Source organism: Budorcas taxicolor, chromosome 1, assembly GCF_023091745.1.
Source record: "Budorcas taxicolor isolate Tak-1 chromosome 1, Takin1.1, whole genome shotgun sequence".
NCBI classification, from domain to species: Eukaryota; Metazoa; Chordata; class Mammalia; order Artiodactyla; family Bovidae; genus Budorcas; species Budorcas taxicolor.
This window is the reverse complement of record NC_068910.1, coordinates 174628289-174640727: the sequence shown is the minus strand read 5'-3', so window position 1 is coordinate 174640727 and position 12439 is coordinate 174628289.

Genomic DNA, 12439 nt, shown 5'->3' with positions numbered 1-12439 from the left:
GTACCAACATGGGAGGTTTAATTAAGCAAGAGCAAGTGCCTCGTAGATGGAGCTGCTTGCAGGTACAAGCCACATCTTGTTCAAGCCCAGAGCTTGGCACATAGTAGATGCTCAATAAAATCATTTGTTGGATGACTGCATCTTTGTTTTCTCTCTTCTTCAGAAAAGTGTCTGACATGTGTTAAATCTAGAATCATGACAGCACACGTGCTTCTGCTGTGTAGTAGCTCTCATGGATCGTGTTCAAGGAAGAGGTCCTGTGGCCAGGAGGCAGAGGTCCAGGTCTGGCTCAGCCGTTATCCAAGCAACCCTGGGGTCTTCAGCCTCCCTGGGCCTCAGGGTCCTCCACTGAAGCATGGAAGTTACCCCGTCTTCTCTGCCTGCCTCCCCGGCTGGTTATGAGAACGTGACAAAAGAAGGGATGTGACCATTGTCAGAAAACTTCAAAGACCATGCCAAAGGAATTATTTTTATTGTGTTTGCTGTAACAGATGTTGTGGAGTTGAGCTACTCATAATTATTTTTTGAATTTCATTTATTTCCCTGTTCTTTTTGGTGGCGGGGGGTCGTCACTGCTGTGCACGGGCTTTCTCTAGTTGCAGCGAGTGGGGCTGCTCTCTGTTGCAGTGCAGGGACTAGAGGTGCTCAGGCTTAGTAGCTGTGGTGCGTGGGCTTGGTTGCTCCATGCTATGTGTGATCTTCCCAGAGTAGGGATCAAACCCATGTCCCCTGCATTGGTGGGTGGATTCTTAACCACTGGGCCACCAGGGAAGTCCCTCATAATTATTTTTGACCTTTATCTCTTTTCTTTTACAAGTTCACGCTTCGGGACCAAAGCCAGGTTTACCTCCTTCCCCAGCTGAAGAAACATCCATCCTTTAAGCCAGGCACTGTCGAATGCTGGCCTCCTTGGCGCTCAGTCATCTGTTTGGTCAGATGGGGCGAGGGACAAGGTATGTCACAGAAGACTGGCTGACAAATAGTTGCCAAAGCCATCAAGAAGAGAATCAGTACAGCCTTCTCCCCAGAGGGTCATGCTTCTCTGCGGCATCCTTGAGCTGTCCAGAGAGCCCTGGGCCTGCTCTAGACAGAGCAGCACAAGGAGGAGACAGTTCGTTGGGAACAGCCAGCCAGGGGCCAGCAGAGCCTGGGCGGGACCCCCACCTCCTGTCTTCCAAGCGCTGACTCTACTCCCTACGCCTCTCGAGGGATCAGTGGATGAGGCCATGGTAGATGGTGCTTTGCCTCCTCTGTCTCCTGTTGCTAAGGTAACCAAGTGAGATGAAACAGGAACAAGCCCGTGGTCTTCCTGCCTCCACCCACGTGTCCAAACAGCCCCCATTTCAGCCAGAGATTCACAGTCAGGCCAATTGATTGTGGCTGAGCATGTGTTTTGGGGTCAGGGACCACCCCCAAGGAGAAACGCCTGAGCTGGGTGGCAGCCTATACTCTCTGAATACTCTTCCTGGGCAGACGAGGTGTTGCAGCTGTGGTGGGGTGAGGGGTAGAGGTTGAGGGATCGAAATGTTTCCAGTGTGCGGTTGTCAATAGGTGATATGGCTGAAATTGTCCAAGGCCTGGGTACCAGCTGCCTATCCTTGGTTTACTCAGGGAATCTATAGACCAAGAGGGCAGAGGGCACAGCCTTAATCCTCACCTCTGGAATTTGTGTCTCTAGCTTTCCCATTTGCCCCCAAGATGGACCCCTGACCCCAAGCTTTCAGATGAGAGCCCTTCTTAAGGATCAGCATGGTACCATGGGGAGGAGGGCAAGGTCAGCTAGGAAAGAGGGAGCTACTTGTAGGCTACAGAAGGGGGGAGCTGCTCAGGAGAGAGGAGAGGGGAGGGGAGAAGGGAGAAGAGGAGAGGAGAGGATTGGAGACAGAGGTGGGAGAGGGGAGGGGAGGGAAGGGGAGAGGAGGGGAGGGGAGAGGAGAAGAGAAGGGAGAAGAGGAGAGGAGAGGATTGGAGACGGGAGCAGGAGAGGGGAGGGGAGGGGAGAAGGGAGGTGAGGCAAGGCGAGGATTGGAGATGGGAGGCAGGAGGCAGGAGAGGAGGGGAGAGGGGAGGGGAGAGGAGAAGGGAGGCGAGGCGAGGAGGGGAGAGGAGGGGAGGTGCTAGGCTGACCACACGGACGACCACTGCAAGGTCTCCCTCCAGCTCCAAGGCCCAACTCAGTAGTGACCTTCTCCAAACGCCTTTTCAAATCCACCTGGGCTGGAAACACCCCTTTCCTCCTTTCTACTCACCCAGTGTTTTCATCTGCACCTCCTTGTGCCCTTATAATCTGTTTACCTTATATTCGCCTTTTGAATAACTTTTGTTACACAAATACTAATATATGCTCATTGAAGGAAACACAGAGACCCACAAAGAAGAGACTAAAATCCACTCATATGTACGCCATGGAGGTGATCACTGTCAGCATTCGGGGGTGTAGCCTAATCTAGGTTCAGGTCTCTTCTCTGCCAACATTCAGCTCTTCAGCAACCAAGTCCAAACCTCACCTCCCCTGTGTACCCTCACAGCTACTACAGAGCTTCCCTTCCTCAGGGACTGGGTCATGCATTTTAAATGAATGGATGAATAAACAAGTAACAGATAGATTGATAAGTGGACAGAAGGTGGAAGAAAAAGTTCTCTTACCCAGAAGTAGCCCTAGTGAAGGAAGCAAGAAGGGAAGAGAGGGTATCAGCCCCTAGAAGACACCTGAGTGCCCCGCCTCCACCCCAAACTGCCTCCCCAGCCCCTCTGCTCCCATCAGAGCAGAGTCAAGGCCAAGAAGTTAACATGCACAGAGAATGGGCCAGATCCAGACAATAATTATTAGTGAAAGAAAGATGAAGCCCGGTCCCTGCCGTGTGGCTTGGAAACGTTAGTCACGGCTTGAGGAAAAAGAGGATTCATGGAAACAGCCAAGTCAAGGTTGCCACATGTGTGCAGTATTTTAGGCTCAGCAAGCAGTCTGGCAAATTCAAAGCCACTCGTAAGTGGGTTCCAAGAAATCTGATTTCAGCAGCGCCATGGACACGGGCGTATGTCCCCATGACTTGCCCCTCACTGGGCTGGAGATTATCATTGATTTATCTGGAGCAGAAACAGCAGGATTCCACATTACGTCTTGGAAGGCGGCCGGGGCAAAGGCAGAGAATTAACAGACCTTTATTATTAATTCCAATACCACAACTCCCCATGGGTTCTGCAGCAAATCACAGGCTCTCTTAACAGAAGTTTCTCTGTGTTTAAGTGGAGCTAATGTTTTGTTTTGTTTGTTCCTAAATGGGGCTTGTCCTCATTCTTAACTATAAAGACAACTTCAAAGTCACAAATATTCATTAATCACACAAGAGTCCAGAGCACACTAGGTGCTACAGGAGAAGCGACGCAAGTCAGACAGTCCCTATATTTCAGTCACATGAGCATCAGGCATTTACTCTGCACACTCCTTCCGTGTGCCGAACGCTGAGCACGGCCTGGGTCTTATAGCACATACAGTGACGATCCTGATTTAAAAGTGGAGAGATGAGCCTTGGGGAGGTTATACAACTTCCACAAACTTTCCGCAGCCCCAGTTTGCAAGAGATTTGGGGTTAGAATAAAAGGGAAGAATCCAATGGTTTGTCATTTTTAGTATCATTTTAGTGCCATTTAAGTAGCCTTAGAAATGCTCAGCCAACATTTGTGTGCGCCTCCCTCTCACGGACCCGGAACAAGCCACAGTTTGTGCCAGGGGAGTGGGAAGGAGGTCCGCCCTCATCCGCTCTCCTACTGGTATGTGCAGATGTCAACCGGGCTCTGCTCTGTGCTCATTCACAGCGATCTGCTCATGCCTGCTCTCCACCTGGTGCCCAGAGATGGCCCCAGTGCAGGGGATGCTCTTGGGTCCAAAATTCCCAACTTGTGTCTTTTAACCCCTCAACGCAGAGCAGCATTGGGTGCTGAGGGAAAGGAGCCTGGATTCTGGTGTTCAAACCCCAGCCCAATCTCTTGCAAGTCTGTGAGCTTGGGCCAGTCTTTCAGCCTCTCTGCAGTTTCATCCTCTCCTGCTAAATGGGGGCAGTACCGACCCTGCTGAGAGGTTCAGTGAGGCTATATCTGCCCGCTGTTGCTCAATCAATAGTAGCCACTTAGTATTGTCCAAACTAAATTCCACCTAAGAAGCAGAGTTGTGATTTTTTAAGCCATGAACCATCAAGTATTTATTAAAGATCTATTTTTTAAAGCAGGAAGATGGAGAGAAATCTTGCTCACCCTCTCCAGGAGCAAGGGACCTGGGCAGGAAGTAAATAAAACCCATAGCAATGTGCAGCTGACTCCAGCATCTGAGATACAGGAAGTGAGAAAAAATTCTCCAGAGTGTCTGCAGCTTAGGAGACAAAGACCAGAGTGTGGGCAGACGGAGGCCCCCAGGACCCCCAAGGCTACATCATAGGTACTCCTCACAGGTTTCCTCTTCACTCCCCGTTCTCTTCTCCCTGCTCCCCGGAGTTTGCTGTTCAGCTCATGCAGGTGTTTTCCTTCCCGAGACCGCCACCCGCCACACCCCCAGGGCCCAGAGCATCCTCAGGTTATCGCCCGGCCAGCCGGCTCCTTGCCTGGCTCTGACCTCACCTCGGCGTCAGTCTTATCAGGTGTGGACGGAATCGTCTCCCTGCTCCTCCGGGAGCTCCGGGCCCAGGATTCTCCACACACCCAAGCGGAGGAGGGCCAGCCACCTCTGGGACTGAACACTGCTGCCACCTGCCAAATCGGGAGCAACCCCAGGGGTCTTCAAGCAAAGCCGTGAGGCCAGAGTTGGGGAGGCAGGGGGAGCTGTATGGAAGTGTTGACAAGGAACAGAGCAGATGCTGAGCTCGCTCAGGAGAGAGGGAGGGGGCAAGGGTGGCAGAGAAAGCCAGCAATTCCCACCGGCTCCCCCAGGGGCCAAGGCAGACAGCAGTGGGTCAGGGTGGGGATTTAGTCTCCTCTGGGAACTCATTTCCGCCCAGGCAGCCAGGAGATGCAGCCGAGCCCCATGTCTTGAGAAGTGGGTCTTGGGGACTGGAACAGGAAGTGAGGACCTGCTGGGACCCAGGCAGGTGGGGATGGCGGGAGCCTGTCTCCTGGGTCCCTGCACCAGTGCCATAGCTCCCTGTTGACCCCTGTGAAACGTGGCAAGGACACTTCCTATCCACACCACTCTGCTTTTTTTGGCTTGTGGCTGGAGCACTCCTTGGGGTTCATGGCCCGGGGGTGAGGTAGGGGCGGGTGTTTAATTAGAATTCACTCCACACAGGCCCCTTTGTCCCCAGCTCCAGACCCTTGTTTGTCTATACCCGACTCTTGCTTTATTGGCCTTACTGACCATGTCTGTCAGTACACGATGACTTACTTGAACTGTGCCCAAAATCACAGTCGTGCACTCCTCAGGAGCTTCGCACGTCAGTGTTTTCACATTCTAGGGCTCAGAAGGGAGGAAGCAGGGGGCAGGCAGACCACCCCTCAGGATGGTGTCCCGGGTGGGAAGAGGCGTGTGAGCTGGGCAAACTCAGGAGGGCTCGTTCCTGGCCGCTCCACTCTTCTCAGCGGAAGAGACAAGTAGGGACACAGAGGGGATGAGCAGCCACTTGTACCCTGCGAGCCACAGCCAGGAGATTGTCCTGCAGGAATACCCATGTGTGTGCAGACGATGGGGTTCATAATAGAGGACCGGAGACAATCTAAACGCCATCAGCAAAGGCCTGATTGAGAAATGCACGGTGTGTGTACAATGGTCCACTGTAGAGGAAGCCCCTCATTCATCGGTAGGAGATGAGCTCCAAAATACACTGGTATGTCCAACAAATACAACTAGGTTAGGAACTGTACATTATTGTTTGTTTAAAAAAAAAAGAGGGGAGTGGGAAGGGAGACTATGTGTTTATATGCCTGTTTATGCACAGTCTGTCTTGGAAGACTGCAGGAGCTTCAAATATTGTATCCCCTGAGAAGGAATGTGCCCGGTGGGTGTGGGAGCGGGGAAGGCAGCCGTTGACTTGTGCTGTACACCAGCCCAGCCCAAACTTAGTAGCTGAAAACCACCACTGTTTTACCAGCTCATGTTTTTATAAGTTGGCTGGAGCTTCTGCATGTGACGAGAGTGCCTAGAAGCAGGAGAGCTAGCTCGCGCACAAATACTTTCAAGCCTTTATCTGCATGATGCTTGCTAGATTCTCATTGGCCAAACCGATTCACACAACTAAGCCCAAATTAAAGGTAGGAAAATAGATTCCATGTTTCGTTTTTGCCTTTGTTTTTGTTGCTGTTGTTTTGGGCATTTTATTTTTCTTTTTTGGCCACACTGTGCCTTGCAGGATTTCAGTTCCCTGACCAGGGATTGAACCCAGGCTCCCGGCAATGAAAGCACAGAGTTCTAATCACTGGTCCACCAGGGAATTCCTGACCCTGCGTGTTAAGGAGAGGAGCTATAAAAATACAGCAGAATCCACCAGGAGATGAGGCAGGTGGGAGGCAGGAGCAACTCTTTGTAGCCTTTGGTGCTTTATGAATTTGAGTCATGTCAATACACGCTACTCAAAAAAACTGAAAATTTTCCAGTTGTTGAAGGACACGTGGGAAGGAGAGACGAGGTGGAGACACAGGTGAAACCAGATGGGTGGTGAGCTGGGAATGACTGAAGCCAGGGATGAATGCGTGAGACTCACAGTGCTCTCATACTCGGTGAATGTGAACATTCCCTGCAACATAAAGGTTTTAAATAGAAATTTAAAAAGGACTGACACCAAAACCTCAAGCTTATTGAGGTTTACTTCCATGGTGAGAGCATGGGCTACATTGCCCCCTCCTGCCTCCCCAGCCACTCTGGGGGCTGGGGCTATTTGGGCCCTGACCCAGCCTTCTAGAGGGTGCTGACTGCAAAGGTCACTCGCAGAGTGACCCCCAGGGCAGCCCCCAGTGGAGACGCTGGGCCTTGAGGAATTGTTGGAGAACAGGGAAGAAAGGAGCCTTCAGGGCGCTGCCTCCACAGCGTGGGCAGGACTAGAGGCTGAAAAATCCAAGGGATTGGGGTGGTATTGGTGGTGACAGGGGAGGTGAAAAATACTTCACTGTTTCAGAACCACATAGCGAGTTTCTGAGGGTGGGGGACCAAGAAGGGAACCTTTCCAAGGATTCCAGACGAAAAGTATAGAGCGTATGCATGCATCTGAAGAAAAGTAGCTCAGTGAGAAAGAAAGGTACGTTTTCTTGCCCCTCCTCCATCACTCAGGATGGCCAGCCAGCCCTGTGTGTGCTGGCAGCATGCCCAGGGTGAGCCCCGAGCCACCCACGTGACCTGAGTCTGGCTTCGAGGGGCCCCAGCTTAGAACATCTCTGAGAATGCTGAGCACCCCAGGCTTCCCTTCTGTGGGCAGACAAGGAAATCTTTTAGTTTTTGTTTTTTTTTTCAGATTTTAAACTTTTTATTTTCTATTGAGGTATAGGTGATTAACAATGTTATGATAGTTTCAGGTGAATCTTTAAGGGACTCAGCCATACATGTACATGTATCCATTCTCCCCCAAACTCCCCTTCCACCCAGGCTGGCACATAACTGAGTAGAATTCCACGTGCTATACAATAGGTCCTTGTTAGGTATCATTTTGAATATAGCAGTGTGTACATGACCTTCCCAGACTCCCTATCCCTTTCCCCCAGCAGCCATAAGTTCATGTTTTAAGTTCTGTGAGTCTGTTTTGTAGGTAAGTTCATTTGTATCATTTCGTTTTAGATTCCACATAGAAAGGGATATCATACAATATTTCTCCTTCTCTGTCTGACTTATTTCACTAAGTATGACAGTCTCTGGATCCAGCCATGTTGCTGCAAATGGCATTATTCCCATTATTCCATTCTTTTAATGGATAAGTAATATTCCATTATATATATATAGAGAGAGAGAGAGAGAGAGTGCACATATTCTTTATTGTTTCAGTCTTCTGTTTTTGGATATCTAGGTTGCTTCCGTGTCTTAGCTATTGTAAACAGTGCTGCAATGAACACTGGGATGCATGTACCCTTTTGGATCATATTTCTCTCTGGATAAATGCCTAAGAGTGGGATTGCAGGGTCATATGGTAGCTCTATCTCTAGTTTTTTAAAGAACCTCCATACTGTTCTCCATAGTGGCTGTACCAATTTACATTCCCACCAACAGTGCAGGAGGGTTCCCTTCTCTCCACATCCTCTCCAGCAGTTGTTGTTTGTGGATTTTTTGATGATGGCCATTCTGACCCATGTGAAGTGATATCTTATTGTTGTTTAGTCACTCAGCCAAAGTCGCTCAAGTCGCTCTGATTTGCATTCAGTAACTAGCAATGTTGAACATCTTTTCATGTGCCTGTTGGCCATTTGTAAGTTAAGGAAATCTTTCACTATCTCTACCTGGTCCTGTGGGACCTCTAGCTAGCCCCGAAAACGTTCTCCCCTGTTCCAAGTGTCTGCTAAGAGTTACCAGAAGCGGGCCTGCTTCCTTTTATGTGGATGCCTGTGAATGCCTGCGTGTGCACCGCCTTTGGCCACGACAGGACCGGGAGGCGAGGGAAGTGACTGTGACACTTTCTGCCACCCAACTGTGCCCCCACCCCAACTCCAGGCCAAGCGAGGTGACCCTCCAGTCATCATGCCCTACACCTGCCTTGACTGCTGAACCCCCACACTGCTGGGAAGTTAATGTTCCTCACTAGTTAGAAACTCAGCATTACAGAATTACTGTTACATTCTGATGTATGGTAATGGTGTTGTGATTATGTTTTGTTTTGCCTTTTATTGAAGTATAATGCATACACCAAAAGAAAATGTATGTGTACAATTTTTTTTAAGGGAAAACATTCATATCACTCCTGGAGAAGGGAATGGCAACCCACTCCAGTGTTCTTGCCTGGAGAATTTCATGGACAGTGGAGCTGGAGTCCATAGGGTCGCAAAGAGTTGCACATGACTGAACGACAGCTCATATCACCAGTCTGCAGATCAAGAGCCAGACCATGGCAAGCATTAGAGGATGTTCTTCAGAGGAGAAACACTGTTTTTAATAAATATTCTTAAATATCTACAGATGAAATGATACATTTGGTTTGCTTCAAAATAATCTGGATTTGAGCAAGTTCAGTTCAGTTGCTCAGTCGTGTCTAACTCTTTGCGCCCCCATGAATCGCAGCACACCAGGCCTCCCTGTCTCACCAGCTCCCAGAGTTCATTCAGACTCACGTCCATCGAATCGGAGATGCCATCCAGCCATCTCATCCTCTGTTGTCCCTGTCTCCTCCTGCCCCCTATCCCTCCCAGCATCAGAGTCTTTTCCTATCAGTCAACTCTTCACATGAGGTAGCCAAAGTATTGGAGTTTCAGCTTCAACATCAGTCCTTCCAGTGAACACCCAGGACTGATCTCCTTTAGGATGGACTGGTTGGATCTCCTTGCAGTCCAAGGGACTCTCAAGAGTCTTCTCCAACACCACAGTTCAAAAGCATCAATTCTTCGGTGCTCAGCTTTTTTCACAGTCCAAATCTCACATCCATACATGACTACTGGAGAAACCATAGCCTTGACTAGACGGACCTTTGTTGGCAAAGTAATGTCTCTGCTTTTGAATATGCTATCCAGGTTGGTCATAACTTTCCTTCCAAGGAGTAAGCGTCTTTTAATTTCATGTCTGCAATCACCATCTGCAGTGATTTTGGAGCCCCAAAAAATAAAGTCTGACACTGTTTCCACTATTTCCTCATCTATTTCCCATGAAGTGAGGGGACCAGATGCCATGACCTTAGTTTTCTGAATGTTGAGCTTTAAGCCAACTTTTTCACTCTCCTCTTTCACTTTCATCAAGAGGCTTTTTAGTTCCTCTTCACTCTCTGCCATAAGGGTGGTGTCATCTGCATATCTGAGGTTATTGATATTTCTCCCGGCAATCATGATTCCAGTTTGTGCTTCTTCCAGTCCAACGTTTCTCATGATGTACTCTGCATATAAATTAAATAAGCAGGGTGACAATATACAGCCTTGACATACTCCTTTTCCTATTTGGAACCAGTCTGTTGTTCCATGTCCAGTTCTAACGGTTGCTTCCTGGCCTGCATATAGGTTTCTCAAGAGGCAGGTCAGGTGGTCTGGTATTCCCATCTCTTTCAGAATTTTCCACAGTTGATTGTGATCCACACAGTCCAAGGCTTTGGCATAGTCAATAAAGCATAAGATGTTTTTCTGGAACTCTCTTGCTTTTTCGATGATCCAGCGGATGTTGGCAATTTGATCTCTGGTTCCTCTGCCTTTTCTAAATCCAGCTTGAACATCTGGAAGTTCACGGTTCACATACTGTGGAACCCTGGCTTGCAGAATTTTGAGCATTACTTTACTAGTGTGTGAGATGAGTGCAACTGTGTGGTAGTGGATTTGAGCAAAGGTACATACTAAACAAGGTTTATAATTATTGAAGCTGGGTAATGTTTACATGGGCCTCCCTGGTGGCTCAGTCAGTAAAGAATCTGCCTGCAGTTCAGAAGACAGCCTGCAATGCAGGAGACCCAAGTTGGATCCCTGGGTCAGATAGATCCCCTGGAGAAGGAAATGGCAACCCACTCCAATATTCTTGTCTGGGAAATCCCAGGGACACAGGAGCCTGGTAGGCTACAGTCCATGGGATGGCAATAGTCAGACATGGTTTAATGACTAAACCATCACCAACCAATATTTACATAAGGGTTCTTTCCATTTCTCATATACACACAAACACACTTAAAATTTCCATGACTGAATTTTAAAAACAATCACTGGGGAGCCCTGGCTTCATCTCTATCCAGTGACTCTGAGTCATGACAAAAAAGCTGAGCAGGTGGTGTGGAAAATGTCTCTTTGGTATATTACTTGGTAATCAAGAATCTGAGAGTCTAATGGATTTAATGATCCCATGGAGAAGGGAATAGCTACCCACTCTAGTATTCTGGCATGGAGAATTCCATGGACTGTATAGTCGATGGGGTTGCAGAGTTGGACATGACTGAGTGACTTTCACAGATACGCACATACACACAATGGATTTAATAAGTAAATTATTATTTCTTAAATGAGTTCCATGTGCCTATCTCCTCTGTGTAACTGAGAGCTCCTTACCCGTGCTGGGGTCCTGATCCTCAGCACAGTGCGTTGCATACAACAGGTGCTCATAAGTGTCTGTAGCAAGTGAAAGCTTAAATTCATATCCTCCACAAGGCCTAGCATGGTCACAGGATGGCACAGATGCACAAACTGCTTCATAACTTGAACCAGTGCTACGAGGGGGTCTTTTTCATAGATGCTTCGGGTGGCTCAATGGGAAAGAATCTGCCTGCCAATGGAGTAGATGCAGGTTCAATCCCTGGGTTAGGAAAAACCCCTGCAGAAAGAAATGGTAACCCACTCCAGTATTCTTATCTGGGAAATTCCATAGACAGAGGAGCCTGGTGGGCTGCAATCCATGGGGTCTCAAACAGTCAGACACAACTTAATGACTAAACAGCCAAACAATAAATTGCTCAAATCGTAACATTACAGAATTGAGAGGGACTTAAGAGACCACTTTGTACCAACTTTTCATGTGATAGATGAGTAAACCAAAGTGCAAAGAATAAAGTGATCTTTTCAAGTTCACACAGCTGGTAGGGACAGAGCTGAATCGGAGACTGGCCTCTTTCTGTTCTATCATCCAGTTTCACCACTGTGAATTCGACGCATACCCACAATTCTATTTTCACAGGTGAAGACCAAGATCGTAGAGGAAATGAATATCTTTTTCTCATAGTCTTGGGTCATTGTGACTCCATTACTTTCTCCAGAACAGTGTTCTCCACATAGGATTTTCTCTCTTCCTTCAAGAAAACTTTAAATTCAAAAACTGTAATTTTCAAAACAAACAGAAGGGTGATTATTCTCATTCGAAAGGACTTTGGTGCACATTTCCTTTTAAAGAGGTGAACTCTCTCAAGTGTCTTTGAAATATGAGTCAGTTTTTAACAATTCCATGTGTATCCAGCTTGTTAGGAATGAAGCTATTGAATAAAATCAGGCACAGCCCAAGCCTCCGCCCCACAGTCCTATCATGTCAAATGTCACGAGGGCGCTATCAACATTCCCAAGTCAAAAAATAAATCAATCAGAGATAACGCACCAAGAAAAGAAATAAATGAAAAAAAAAAAAAGACGCACAAGGAAAAATCTCTTCATAACATATGTTCATAACATATATTGATTTAAAGAACTCTTTACATTAAAATATTAGGTTAATTTTGCCCTATAGTTTAATTTTGTTGGCACTAAAAGCAGCATTAAAAATAAAAAAGTCCCATAACTCTAGTGGTATTTTGTGTCATTCATGCTCTGGGCTTTTCCATGCAAAAGTGCCAAAGTATTTTGCAGCTTTGCCCAGTGCCTTTTTCAAGAATCTTGTGAC